Genomic DNA, 14538 nt, shown 5'->3' with positions numbered 1-14538 from the left:
GCCTAATAAATAACACATATAATTCATAGGAATGATGATTATATTGACAGGCACAACCCCTCCAAATCATAAACTAAACATTTTATCATGTTTTTAATGCTTGGACAACCCCTCCAAATCATAAACTAAATATTTTATCATGTTTTTAATGCTTGGACGTCAACTTTTAACAACCAGGGGTTTTAGAAATTCACACTAAGTTATAAAATGTGGCCAGGTTCTAAAATTACTTCTATTTCTACAATCACGTGCAAAGAATATACCTCATTCTTTTCGGCACTGCCCGCTGCCATCAATCGCTTAATGCCCGCTGCCATCAATCGTAACTCCCCTCAGTGGCCAAACTGTAAATATAAGCCAAAAGATTCAATGACTCGGGTTTATCATTTAGATATTTTGTGCATATATTGAAAAATCGCATCAAGCAGATGCCGCTACCCTTTGGATATAAATAAAAAATACATCATCCCGATTTTTACTATTAGGTTAATTTTATCGCAAATCTTACAAACCATAATTTAAAGTAATTGTAGTAAATATCACGCGTTTCAACCAGAATGTGATGTTTCTCATAAAGCTTGCCACATCGACTAGTTTATGTAAAATTATTTGGAAAATGTTATAAATAGAGACATATGGCCTACATGACAACATAATTACCTGGATGGGGTATATGGATGATCATTAAGGTCCGTGGCCTAAGGAAGTGATTTCCAGTGCACTTTGGATGGGTGCTTCTCTAAGGTCAGTCTACCCGAAGTGGTGGAGCCTACATCATAATTTGTGTCGGGGGGCTTGCGTCCGCATAGCCCCTGAATTCTCGTATAATATTACACTTCGTATTAAAAACAAAACCACGCACTCTAAAATCTATTTGTAATTTTGTGGTGGAAGTATCGCGAAGAAGAGTCTAATATTTATCACCTCAACTTATTTCAGAATTATTTATAATATAAATCAATTAATTAAATAATTGATTAATCAATTTATAAAATAAATAAAATTAATTTTTAAAATTAATAAAAATAAAAATAAAACAAAATTCCAGAATCACTTGTCAGAATCCAGACATCTGACAATTCAGATCAAAACCGGGTTAACCAAACAAATCAACCGGGTCACAATCCGGGTCATGAAGAACATGACCGGATTATTTCCAGAATCCTGCGACTTCACCGGATTCCGGTGAGTCTAAAACGGTCCCAAATCAACACCGTTTGGTACGGTTTTTGGGTGTTTTTCATTATAAATCACATCAACAACTCAGTCCAACAACCCGTTCATCAAAATCATCCTTGCAACAACTTCTCCGGCCAAAAACGACATGAACTCCGACCAACATACAAAATCACTCATTTGTACATGAACCTCGATGATTTATAGTGCAAAACAAAGCTAAGAACACGTATAATCAAAGCCCTAATAATTCAGGAACCAAATATTCACCAAAATCACGAAGCTAGGTTTTGAATATTGAACATAAACCCTAGTAATCGAATATTACTATCCATACATCGTTCATTCAATTAAACACCATGAATCGACTGTAAATCATCTAACAAAGCTATATCAATCATCAAAATATCATAATAACCCTACAATCAAAAAGTCCTAATTCGAACAAAAACCCTAGAAATTGAAAATAAAAAACGATGCATTAAATCATGAAATTGATGCTAGAAACAGAAAGAACAGATCAAAACCTTCGATTTGGGTACTGGAATCACTTGATTTGATGTTGTAATCTGCTCGAAATCAACGGTTTAATTCTCGACCCGGCCATATTCTTCCCGACCCGATTTGCAGAGAATTTTGTAATTTTCTGATTTTTAATTACTTAATGAATAATAATTAAATAAAAATTAGGTTATTTATAGTATTGAAATTAATACTCCTAAATAAAATTAAGGCCCTAATTCTACATTTTTTTTAAATTAATAGGCCCCTAATTTTATAATTTTTGAGTATTAAAATTTAATTTATAAATATTTTATATATACAATATATGCCAAAACTCCCCAAAACACAAACATCTGTCTAATCTTCATAACTATCAATATTATAGTCCTGTTAAATATTTCAATTTTATAAGAGGATTAAAACTTCTTGCGCTTTAACCAACTTTGTACCCTCGACGAATCAACCCTCGTCATTTCCTGTTAATTTTGAGGGTCAACAAATTCATGCAATTAGTTGTACGCACTCCAACGATTACTATTTAGATATTTTTTCATATCCTTAACTTTGTCGTTACCTATTTAGGCACCAACTCGAGGCACTCCGTGGTGAAGGTAGGGCATGCCATCCTTAAAACAAATTCACTTAGGAAATTAAGGCATACCTTTCTCGGCCTTGTGGGTAAGATCAAGTGTAGTATCTGTTCTTATCACTTTAATATATGATATGTGGGACATTGGTTCACACGATATTAATTTAATTTTTTTAACGGTGAAAGATCCAGCACAATAGCTTGCTATTATGGTCTTCATGTGTCGCTCAAGTGTTACACTACTGCTCGGGCCTGGCACAACCCCTCCAAATCATAAACTAAACATTTTATCATATTTTTAATGCCTGGACGTCAACTTTTAACAACCAGGGGTTTTAGAAATTCACACTAAGTTATAAAATGAGGTTAAGTTCTAAAATTACTTCTATTTCTACAATCACGTGCATGGAATATACCTAATTCTTTTCGGCACTGCCCGCTGCCATCAATCGCTTATTGTCCGCTGCCATCAATCGTAACCCCCCTCGTTGGCCAAACTGCAAATATAAGCCAAAAAATTCAATGACTCTGGTTTATCGTTTAGATATTCTGTGCATATAATGAAAAATCGCACCAGGCAATTGCCGCTACCCTTTGAATTTAAATAAAAAATACATCATCCCAGTTTTTACAATTAGGTTAATTTTATCGCAAATCTTACAAACCAGAATTCAAAGTAATTTGTAGTAAATATCACGCGTTTCCACCAGAAAGTGATGTTTCTCACAAAGCTTGCCACATCGAATTGTTTATGTAAAATTATTCGGACAATGTTATAAATGGAGACATATGGCCTACATGACAACATACTTACCTGGATGGGGTTTATGGATGATCATTAAGGTCCACGGCCGAAGGAAGTGACTTCCATTGCACTTTAGATGGGTGCTTCTATAAGGTCTACCCGAAGTTGTGGAGCCTACATCATAATTTGTGTTAGGGGGCTTGCGTCCGCGCAGCCCCCGCAATTCTAGTATAATATTTGTCACACCCCCAACTTAACCAGCAAATTAAATATAACTATTACAATATTTAAAATAAGTAAACACAACATAATCCAAGATCTTACAGTTTAGGGTTTGGAACAGCCCAACACTATCATCTATTACAACTGATTTTAATATCGAATCCTCACACATAACTATCTCTCATTCTACCTGAGCTCGAACATACGCATCAGCGTCACAGGTCTTACAGGCGGTCTGCTTGAATCTAACCATAGCTGCTAGCTGAAATATCAGGGTAAGCAAGAAGTGAGTCAAATGCTCAACAAGTGCTAAACAATAAGATACAAAACATAAATCGAGATATATATTAAAGAATGACAATGTTAAGACATAACCAATGATAACAAGAGATAAAACTTTGGGTGATGGCATCATTTGCTTGTTTCAAAACAATTTCAAAATCATATCTTAATCAAAATCATTTTATGACGCTACGGATTACAGCCGGTGATCAGCCGCGAAGTAATCCCGAACCTCGCTGGGTTCTAAAACATTAATGGGATCCCTAGGCAACTTTAAAGCCTACATAATAAATGTGGAAAGGACTCGCGTCTCAGTCCAAATCCACTATTCAGAGAAAACATTTATCCCCCTTTGGGACTAAAAATTCACATTTTAATCATTTTAAAAACTGATGCCGATTTATGACAAAATCTCTTTTGACTGTAAACATTTTTATCAAGGGATTATAGATCAACTTGAAACACTGGATATATGTCACAAAATCTCAAGGCCATGATCCACTAGACTTTACTCTATTAGGGTAACTGAAAGGTTTCCATACACAAGAAATTGGACAAGGAAATTTAGCAAGGCTATTGGATATTATGAAAGAGTAATGCCAAACTAGGCTTAAAGCAATGGTTTTCGATAAGGTACAAGTACTAGAACATCAAGAAAATAAGCTTCATGAATACTAAGGGTGTTAAGGTATGAAGAAATGATCTTTAACTCAGGATATATCATAATTGTCAAGCTTTAGGATAGGAAAGAAGGGTATCAATCAATTAGGGACAACTTTGATAAATATCTGGCTTTCAGGTATCAAGGTAAGGTTCTATAGGGGTTCAAGTATCAGGATGAGATATCATTACTTAGGAATCATTAGCATGGTAATCAAGAGGATCAACCGAGTACTATAACAACTCTTTATTTTATCATGGCACTCGAATTACTTTAATATACTGTCATGATAAGACTTTTGAACTACTTGAAATACGTACTCGAGGGTTCATGGCATTTCTATATGATTCAAAGATAAACATAAGATACACTTGATTCAAATATATCAAAATGACTCAGGATAGTTGCATCAATATATATGAACTATTTGTAGTGAATACGAGGGACAAGTTGAATCACTTGCCTTGAGAAAGGCTGGTCTGGTCTGGCTGGTAGGAGCAAATGGAAGCTTCACTCGACCTTTATGGCAAGTTTACCCTCGTCTCGAGATCCTACATAATAATAATAATCCTCATTATAATATAATCTCACCAACTTAACCTATTTATAACACAAATGACACTTAGGCCTATATGCACGCAATTTATATTCACCTTATAAATATAATTGTACACATAGCCACATATATTCACATATCACATTTTAATACCAAATAATACCACATACACCATAATGCAACACTAGGCTTGGATGATCTCGACTCACAACTTAAGTCACTTAGTCGCTATACTTAGACAAGGTCTCCAAATTTTGGCTTCCTAACTCAATGTGCCTTTACTAAACTATCCAAGACCTATTGACCCTCACTTGGGCCTTTTGCTCTACTGACTTTATACTATCTTACCACCATAGTGGTCAACCTAGATCTCACTCCTAAGTATTCTAAAACTATGTGATAAGTGAAAGGGCTCACTGGTGTAAATTTCAGAATGACATCTATGGTTTCTTGAGTGCATTAGACACCCTTAAACTACTAGTTTTCCTCCAAAACTCTTACACAAGACTCTCCTGAACTTAGGGCATCTCCCAAACTTGATGTGGCTCAAGGGCCTAGCTTGGGCCTCCTTGGGCCTAAGCTTAAAGTCCATGGTTCCCCTGTTTTTCTGGGCAGAAAACACCCTGACTTGAATTAACTTGTGACACATGGTTCTAACTCATATCCTATATCCTATGAACTATGGTTGGAAAAACTTCTCTGACACTCCCTCTAACTAAGGCCCAACAGGGCCTAATGAGGGCCTACCCATGACATGGTCAAAACTTCCTATTTCTAAGTTGCAACAAAACTGTCCCCTGTTGGACAGATTTTGTGATTCCACTTGTGCACCTAACCAAATGACTTGTAAACCTCCAACCAACACCTAAAACCTTTCATATACTCCTAATGCTAGCTTCTGGTGGCTTGGGTCTTAAAGTGCACATCAATGACATGGTCAAAACTCACTCTAAACCTCAGGGTACTAAACTGATTTTCTGCAGAAACTAAAACTCTCCTTTCTCCAAGGTTTTTACTTAACAAACTCAATCACCAACAACCCAAATACCCAAACCAAGACTTAAACATGGTGATCTACTGAACCAACTTCCTTTCAATCAAAATAATCTTGGTGGAGATCATCCTTACCTAAGGTGCAACATGGCAAAACAAAGGAAATCACATTTCACAACTTACAAGCAATCAAGTTTTTGAAAATAACAAGTTATGTATTTTTATAAAATATATACACGAATTATTACCATACATCAAGGAGCACTAATCAAGATTAACACCTTATCCCTACTGAAATTAAAGCTTACTAACAAAATCTTTCCAAATGATCAAAATCTTCCAACATTCCAAGAGAAATCCACATGCATGCATAACTTCGAGTTTTACAAACCAAAACAACATATTTTCTAAATATAATCTATTATGAAATTGACATGCAAGCATAGAATAAGCTATATCTAGATGATCACTTAGCATGCAAAGAGTTTCATCAAGTTTTCACTACAAAATTCATGCCATTACCATATAAACATACAAGAATTGAACAAAGCAACAAGAATGATCTCAAGGACCATTCATTCGGCTCCCTTAAGGTCATGGCCGAATGAAATGGAAGGGAAATGGCCATTCAACATCAAGAGTTTTCTTCTCAAGACTTGGCACTTCACCATTCCTTGTAGTCCTCTCAAAAACAACCTTAAATCCATAAGAATCAATGTTGTACTTTGAGTTCCAACTAAAACCTTGACATGCAAACTTAAAACTTAAACTTTTCACTCAAAACTCTTTGAAGTATATATGATCATGATATGGGAAGTAGTATTTACTTGTATAGAAGGTGAGAGCTTGAATGAGGAATGAAAAAAAGGGGAGGGGGTTGGTTCTCGGCTAAACCCCGAGAGGAGAGGGGGAGGGCCGAGAGTGAGAGGGAGGAGGGAGGGAGGAGAGAGTGAGGTGTGGGTGGAGTGTGAAATGATCATGACACTTTGCTTGTTTTATGGTTTTTGATTTGACAAAATATGAGTGGAAATAAGAATTGACAAGAATAACCTTCCAATTATACTTAGATCATTTTGCATGCAAAGACAAAGAAGGAATTTGGCTAGTAAAATGAGAGTTAGTGGAGTTGGAATTGTCTCTTTAGCCCTTTAAATTGAATAGAAAAGGATTTGCATGCAAGGGCAACCATGTAATTTGATAATTAATAAGCAACTTATTTTCAAAGATTTATTTTTATATAATAAAATAAAAGTTCAAAAATTATAAAATTTATACCATAAAATAATTTGGATTTTTAGAGATTTTATAAAACCACTTTCAAGATTTATGAACAAAATATCTTTTAAAAGAAAATTTCTCCAAGGCTTAGAATATTCCTTATAAATCAAAAATAAAGGAAATAAATAAACTTTTACTTTGAAAAATCATGTACTACACATAAAAATTTTACAATGCAGAAATTCTCACTAACACATCGTGAAATCATTGATCATATTTACTTTCGACTTTAATATTATACCAAAACCACAAATAATATTACACGAAAATGCCGGTCATAATATCCTCTCCCCCTTAAGGGATTCTGTCCCCAGAATCTAAGAGAACATATGAGGATACCGGAAACGCATATCAGACTCTAACTCCCAAGTCGATTCTTCGACCTTAGGGTTCCTCCAAAGTACTTTTACTAACTTTACTAACTTGTTTCTAAGACTCTTCTCTTGCCAGTCGAGTATTTTGACAGATGCTCCACAAATGACAGGTCTGCCTGAATTTCTACAGGTTCATATTCTATCACATGGCTAGCGTCAGGATTGTACTTCTTAAGCAACGACACATGGAACACATTATGCACATGCTGATACTGAGGTGGTAAGGCTAACTCGTGGGCTACCTTCCCCACTTGACTCAAAATTTCAAAAGGACCTATATATCTAGGTGCTAGCTTCCCTTTCTTGCCAAATCTAGACAACCCTTTTCTAGGCGACACCTTCAGCAAAACAGCTTCGCCAACTTGGAATCGAACATCCTTACGCGCTAGATCCGCATACTTCCTTTGTCTATCTTGAGCAGCAAGTAGCCTTTTCTGAATTAACTTGACTGTATCATGCAACTGTTGTACCAATTCCGAGCCGAGAATCCTTCCTTCTCCTACTTCATCCCAACTTGTCGGTGATTTACATTTTCGCCCGTACAAAGCTTCGTATGGTGGCATGCCAATACTGGAATGATAGCTATTGTTGTAAGAGAATTCAATCAATGGCAAGTGGTCGTCCCAACTTCCTGCAAAATCGATTGCACAACTGCGCAACATGTCTTCGATTGTTTGAATTGTCCTTTCGCTCTGACCATCAGTCTGCGGGTGGTACGCCGTGCTCATATTCAACTTCGTGCCAAGACTTTCTTGAAATTGCTTCCAGAATCTCAAGTTAAATCGGGGATCTCTGTCTGAAACTATCGATACGGGTACTCCATGTCTTAGTACGATTTCACGCACGTACAGATGAACCAATTTGTCCAATGACGATTTCTCATTAATTGGAAGGAATGCGCCGACTTCGTAAGGCGATCAACTACAACCCATATAGCGTCATGTCCGGATTTCGTTCGCGGTAGTCCCACTATAAAGTCCATAGCAATATTTTCCCATTTCCATTCTGGAATCTTTAAAGGCTGAATTAATCCGCTTGGTCGTTGATGTTCTGCCTTCACTTTCTGACAAGTATAACACTTCGCAACCCATTCCGCCACGTCTCGCTTCATATTTGGCCACCAAAAATTCTGCTTTAAGTCCCGATACATCATAGTGCTTCCCGGGTGGATTGAAAATTTCGAATTGTGGGCTTCTTGTAAGATCTCATTCTTTAATTCAGGTACATGAGGAATCCAAATTCTGGAGGAAAACCTTAGTATCCCTTGCTCATCCTTTTGAGTATTAATCTCCTCTCCAGTTAGCTGATTCTTCTCTTTCTCCATTACTTCTTCTTGACATTTCTTTATCCTTTCCACTAGTGTTGGCTGAAAAGTCATTACGCGACAAACTTCTTCAACTTTTCCACAATCACAAAGTTCCAGTTCAAATCTCTTGATCTCTTCAGAAAATTCCTTTGGCGTTGCCATCATATTCAGTCTCTCCTTCCTGCTTAGAGCATCGGCCACAACATTCGCCTTTCCAGGATGGTAATTTATCGAGCAGTCGTAGTCCTTGATCAATTCCAGCCATCTCCTCTGCCTCATATTGAGCTCCTTCCGAGTGAAAATGTACTTTAAACTCTTGTGATCTGTGTAAATTTCACACTTTTCTCCGTAGAGGTAATGTCTCCAAATCTTAAGTGCGAACACTATGGCGGCTAGTTCCAAGTCATGCGTCGGGTACTTCAACTCATGCGGTTTCAACTGTCTTGACGCATACGCGATCACCTTACTGTGTTGCATTAACACACAGCCCAATCCCTTATGTGAAGCGTAGCTGAATATCACAAAGTTTCCTTGGTCATCTGGAAGTACTAACACTGGAGTTGTTACCAACCTCTGTTTCAACTCTTGAAAGCTATCCTCACATTCTGCACTCCAATCAAACTTCTAATTCTTCCCGGTTAACTTGGTCAATGGCGTGACGATTTTCGAAAAATCCTTGACAAACCTTATATAGTATCCTGCCAAACCTAAAAAACTTCGCACTTCCATAGGAGTCTTTGGCCTCTCCCAACTCATAATTGCATCAATTTTTGCCGGATCTAATTTAACTCCTTCATTTCCAATGACGTGTCCAAAGAATTGAACTTCCTTTAACTAAAACTCACATTTAGAAAACTTGGCATACAACTTCTCTTGTCGGAGTATCTCCAATGCTATCCATAGATGCTGCTTATGTTCTTCTTCCGACTTTGAATAAATAAGGATGTCATCAATGAATACCACTACAAACTTATCCAAATACTTCTTAAATACTCGATTCATCAGATCCATAAACGCGGCCGGGGAATTAGTTAATCCAAACGGCATTACTAAGAATTCATAATGTCCGTATCTGGTCCTGAATGTTGTCTTGGGAATATCTTCTTCCTTGATCTTTAATTGATGGTATCCCGATCTCAAGTCAATCTTTGAAAAGCACTTTGCTCCCTTCAGCTGATCAAATAGGTCATCTATTCTTGGTAGCGGGTAGCGGTTCTTGATCGTTACCTTATTCAACTCCCGATAATCTATGCATAGCCGCATACTCCCATCTTTCTTCTTTACAAACAGAACAGGTGCTCCCCATGGCGACGTACTTGGCCGTATCACTCCCTTATCCAACAATTCTTGTAGCTGGCTCGCCAACTCTTCCATTTCTGCTGGTGCCATCCTACATGGGGCCTTTGAAACTGGTTCTGTGCCCGGAGCAAGGTTGATCTCGAACTCGATTTGTCGATCTGGTGGTAAGCCCGGTAGTTCGTCTGGAAACACATCTGGGAACTCGTTAACTACGGGATATCTTCTATGTTGGGGCTGCCTTTTTCTGAATCCACTACATAAGCTAGGAACGACTCACAACCTTTTCTAAGCAACTACTTAGCCGGAACGATTGTAAGAAATAGTTGCTCTTACCTCTGCCCCTTAAATACTACCTTCTCTCCACTCTTCGTCTTTAAATACACTTTCTTGGTCTTACAATTAATCTGGGCGTTATTCTTCCCTAACCAATCCATTCCTAAAATTATATCAAACTCTCCCAACTTGAAGAGTATCAAGTCGGCTGAAAACTTATACCCCGAAATATCAATCTCACACTTCGGACAGAATTGATTCACAGGAATCTTCTCTTGGTTCGCAATTACCACATTTACTACCTCGCTCATAACCATTTTATCACATTGAAGTTTATCAACAAAAGTTTCTGATATGAAAGATCTTGTTGCTCCCGAATCAATCAATACTTTAGCTTTGACATTATTGAGTAAAAGTGTACCTGCTATCACCTCAGAATTCTGAACAACATCCTTCATCTTCGGGTCGAATGTCCTTGTTGTTGCTTGCGGGGTTGTTGTAGGTGGTGGAGGTAATGCCAATACCTCGGCTGGCACGCTTGCACTGGTACTTGCCACATTCATTAGAGCTTTGATTGGTCCGGTTGTCTTGCACTCCCTAGCTATGTGTCTAGTCTTTCCACATTTGTAACACGTAACTCCTGGCTTCGGCATCTTGCACTCATTTGTCAAATGTCCCTTCTGGTTACACCTATAGCAGGTCATGCTCAGTTTATTGCACACTCCAGGGTGCCTTCTTCCACAGTGCTTGCATTCCGGTCTATGGAACCTGTTTTCTCCAACTTGTCCTTGGCTTGCCTGGTTGTTCCCCCTTGATTCTTGCTTTTTGCCCAAATTCCCTTTCTTTTGGAAACTTCCGCCCTTATGGAATCCAATCCTCTTTACACTCCGATCTTGTGAACTTCCGGCTTCAGACTTTTCTCCATAAAATGGAACCTTCCTTTTCTTGTTATCCCTTTTCTTCCTTGACTGCATCCCATTATTCTCAATTAGAGCAGCTTTCTGTACTACTTCCGCATAGGTTTCAAGCTCAAACATAGCCACTCTATCTCTGATCCAAGGCTCCAATCCTTGCTGAAATTTCTTTGCTTTTTCCTCCTCAGTGCTGGTATACTTTGTCACAAACCTTGACAACTCAGTGAACTTCTTCTCATACTCTAGTACAGTCATGATCCCTTGCTTCAACTCAAGAAATTTAAGCTCCATCTGATTCTGCATGTACTTAGGGTAATACTTTTCCAGAAATAACTTCTTAAATCTCTCCCAAGAAACCTGCTGAGTTGCTTCTATAGCTTTTACTGATTCCCACCAATAGATGACTTCGCCCTTCAAGAAGTAGGTAGCATATGACGTCTTCTCATCGTCTCCTAACTGTACCAACTCAAAAGCCCTTTCCATTTCCTTAATCTATGTGTTAGCTATTACTGGATCAGTGGTATCATGAAATGCAGGTGGATTCACATTCTGAAATGCCTTGAAAGTGACAACTTGTCTAGGTGGTACTGGTGGTTCGGGTGGTTGGTGTGGTTCACGATTATCTTGGTTTTCAATTCGTTGTTGAAGGGTTAGTTGTTGTTGAGCTATAGCATTGGTTTGCTGTTGCAAATTTTCCAGTAGTCGATGGGTCTGGGGTAGATGTGGTTGTTGGGTTCTTCTTTTTGGGAGGCATGATCCTGAAATAAGAGTTATGTCAAAACATATATGAATGATAGAGTAATTTGAGGGTATCGCATGGCATTCTTATTTACATATGAGGTCAAGTTTCAAATTAAGCAGATATGGCGATGCAGATAAAAGCGTAAAATAACAGTTGAGAGCATATGGAACAATAGTGCATGATTATTGAAATTTAAAGGTCACAATACATCTGGATTAGGACAAAGTCTGATTCTAGGATCAACAGGCTTATTTAAAGGAAACAACTGGGAATTCTATGAAGTCTGATAGTACAACAACATGAAAAGGTAAATGGAAAGAACTAAGGCTCCACTCCATCTGAACGGGGCTTGGTAGTCTTCTCCTCTCGAAGCGTCTTCACAATACTCTGGAGCTCATCTGCCACCATCTGGATGACATACTGGCTGGTGCGGTCTCGGTGCGATGACATCTCCTCAAGCTTAGTGTTGACGTATTGAACAAAAGTCTCAAGTCTCGCAGTCATCTGCTCCTTGGGCGTCCCTTCATAGTTTCGGCTGTCCAGGGACTCTAAACCGTAGCTCTGATACCAAAACCTGTCACACCCCCAACTTAACCAGCAAATTAAATATAATTATTACAATTTTTTAAATAAGTAAACACAACATAATCCAAGATCTTACAGTTTAGGGTGTGGAACAACCCAACACTACCATCTATTACAACTGATTTTAATATCGAATCCTCACACATAACTATCTCTTATTCTACCTGAGCTCGAACATACGCATCAGCGTCACAGGTCTTACGGGCGGTCTGCTTGAATCTAACCATAGCTGCTAGCTGAAATATCAGGATAAGCAAGAAGTGAGCCAAATGCTCAACAAGTGCTAAACAATACGATGCAAAACATAAATCGAGATATATATTAAAGAATGACAATGTTAAGACATAACCAATGATAACAAGAGATAAAACTTTGGGTGATGGTATCATTTGCTTGTATCAAAATAATTTCAAAATCATATCTTAATCAAAATCATATCTTAATCAAAATCATTTTATGACGCTACGGATTACAGCCGGTGATCAGCCGCGAAGTAATCCCGAACCTCGCTGGGTTCTAAAACATTAATGGGATCCCTAGGCAACTTTAAAGCCTACATAATAAATGTGGAAAGGACTCGCGTCTCAGTCCAAATCCACTATTCAGAGAAAACATTTATCCCCCTTTGGGACTAAAAATTCACATTTTAATCATTTTAAAAACTGATGCCGATTTATGACAAAATCTCTTTTGACTGTAAACATTTTTATCAAGGGATTATAGATCAACTTGAAACACTGGATATATGTCACAAAATCTCAAGGCCATGATCCACTAGACTTTACTCTATTAGGGTAACTGAAAGGTTTCCATACACAAGAAATTGGACAAGGAAATTTAGCAAGGCTATTGGATATTATGAAAGAGTAATGCCAAACTAGGCTTAAAGCAATGGTTTTCGATAAGGTACAAGTACTAGAACATCAAGAAAATAAGCTTCATGAATACTAAGGGTTTTAAGGTATGAAGAAATGATCTTTAACTCGGGATATATCAGAATTGTCAAGCTTTAGGATAGGAAAGAGGGGTATCAATCAATTAGGGACAACTTTGATAAATATCTGGCTTTCAGGTATCAAGGTAAGGTTCTATAGGGGTTCAAGTATCAGGATGAGATATCATTACTTAGGAATCATTAGCATGGTAATCAAGAGGACCAACCGAGTGCTATAACAACTCTTTATTTTATCATGGCATTCGAATTACTTTAATATACCGTCATGATAAGACTTTTGAACTACTTGCAATACGTACTCGAGGGTTCATGGCATTTCTATATGATTCAAAGATAAACATAAGATACGCTTGATTCAAATATATCAAAATGACTCAGGATAGTTGCATCAATATATATGAACTATTTGTAGTGAATACGAGGGACAAGTTGAATCACTTGCCTTGAGAAAGGCTGGTCTGGTCTGGCTGGTAGGAGCAAATGGAAGCTTCACTCGACCTTTATGGCAAGTTTACCCTCGTCTCGAGATCCTACATAATAATAATAATCCTCATTATAATATAATCTCACCAACTTAACCTATTTATAACATAAATGACACTTAGGCCTATATGCACGCAATTTATATTCACCTTATAAATATAATTGTACACATAGCCACATATATTCACATATCACATTTTAATACCAAATAATACCACATACACCATAATGCAACACTAGGCTTGGATGATCTCGACTCACAACTTAAGTCACTTAGTCGCTATACTTAGACAAGGTCTCCAAATTTTGGCTTCCTAACTCAATGTGCCTTTACTAAACTATCCAAGACCTATTGACCCTCACTTGGGCCTTTTGCTCTACTAACTTTATACTATCTTACCACCATAGTGGTCAACCTAGATCTCACTCCTAAGTATTCTAAAACTATGTGATAAGTGAAAGGGCTCACTGGTGTAAATTTCAGAATGACATCTATGGTTTCTTGAGTGCATTAGACACCCTTAAACTACTAGTTTTCCTCCAAAACTCTTACACAAGACTCTCCTGAACTTAGGGCATCTCCCAAACTTGATGTGGCTCA

The 14538-nt window shown here is 37.7% G+C and overlaps 3 non-coding genes across 3 annotated transcripts; all 3 read left to right on the top strand.

Annotated features, from left to right (window-relative positions):
• Positions 1 to 652: 652 nt before the first annotated feature.
• On the top strand, positions 653 to 814 carry LOC141699107 (U1 spliceosomal RNA). Its single transcript, XR_012565594.1, has one exon. It is a non-coding gene; the product is annotated as a U1 spliceosomal RNA (small nuclear RNA).
• Positions 815 to 2337: 1523 nt separating this feature from the next.
• LOC141699430 (U2 spliceosomal RNA) lies at positions 2338 to 2535 on the top strand. The gene has a single exon (XR_012565894.1). It is a non-coding gene; the product is annotated as a U2 spliceosomal RNA (small nuclear RNA).
• Positions 2536 to 3075: 540 nt separating this feature from the next.
• Positions 3076 to 3235, top strand: LOC141698878 (U1 spliceosomal RNA). The gene has a single exon (XR_012565376.1). It is a non-coding gene; the product is annotated as a U1 spliceosomal RNA (small nuclear RNA).
• Positions 3236 to 14538: the final 11303 nt, after the last annotated feature.

The sequence above is a fragment of the Apium graveolens genome, chromosome 11, assembly GCF_009905375.1.
Source record: "Apium graveolens cultivar Ventura chromosome 11, ASM990537v1, whole genome shotgun sequence".
Classification (NCBI taxonomy): Eukaryota; Viridiplantae; Streptophyta; class Magnoliopsida; order Apiales; family Apiaceae; genus Apium; species Apium graveolens.
The sequence above is the reverse complement of the archived record's forward strand: the minus strand, read 5'-3'. Positions and strand labels throughout refer to the sequence as shown.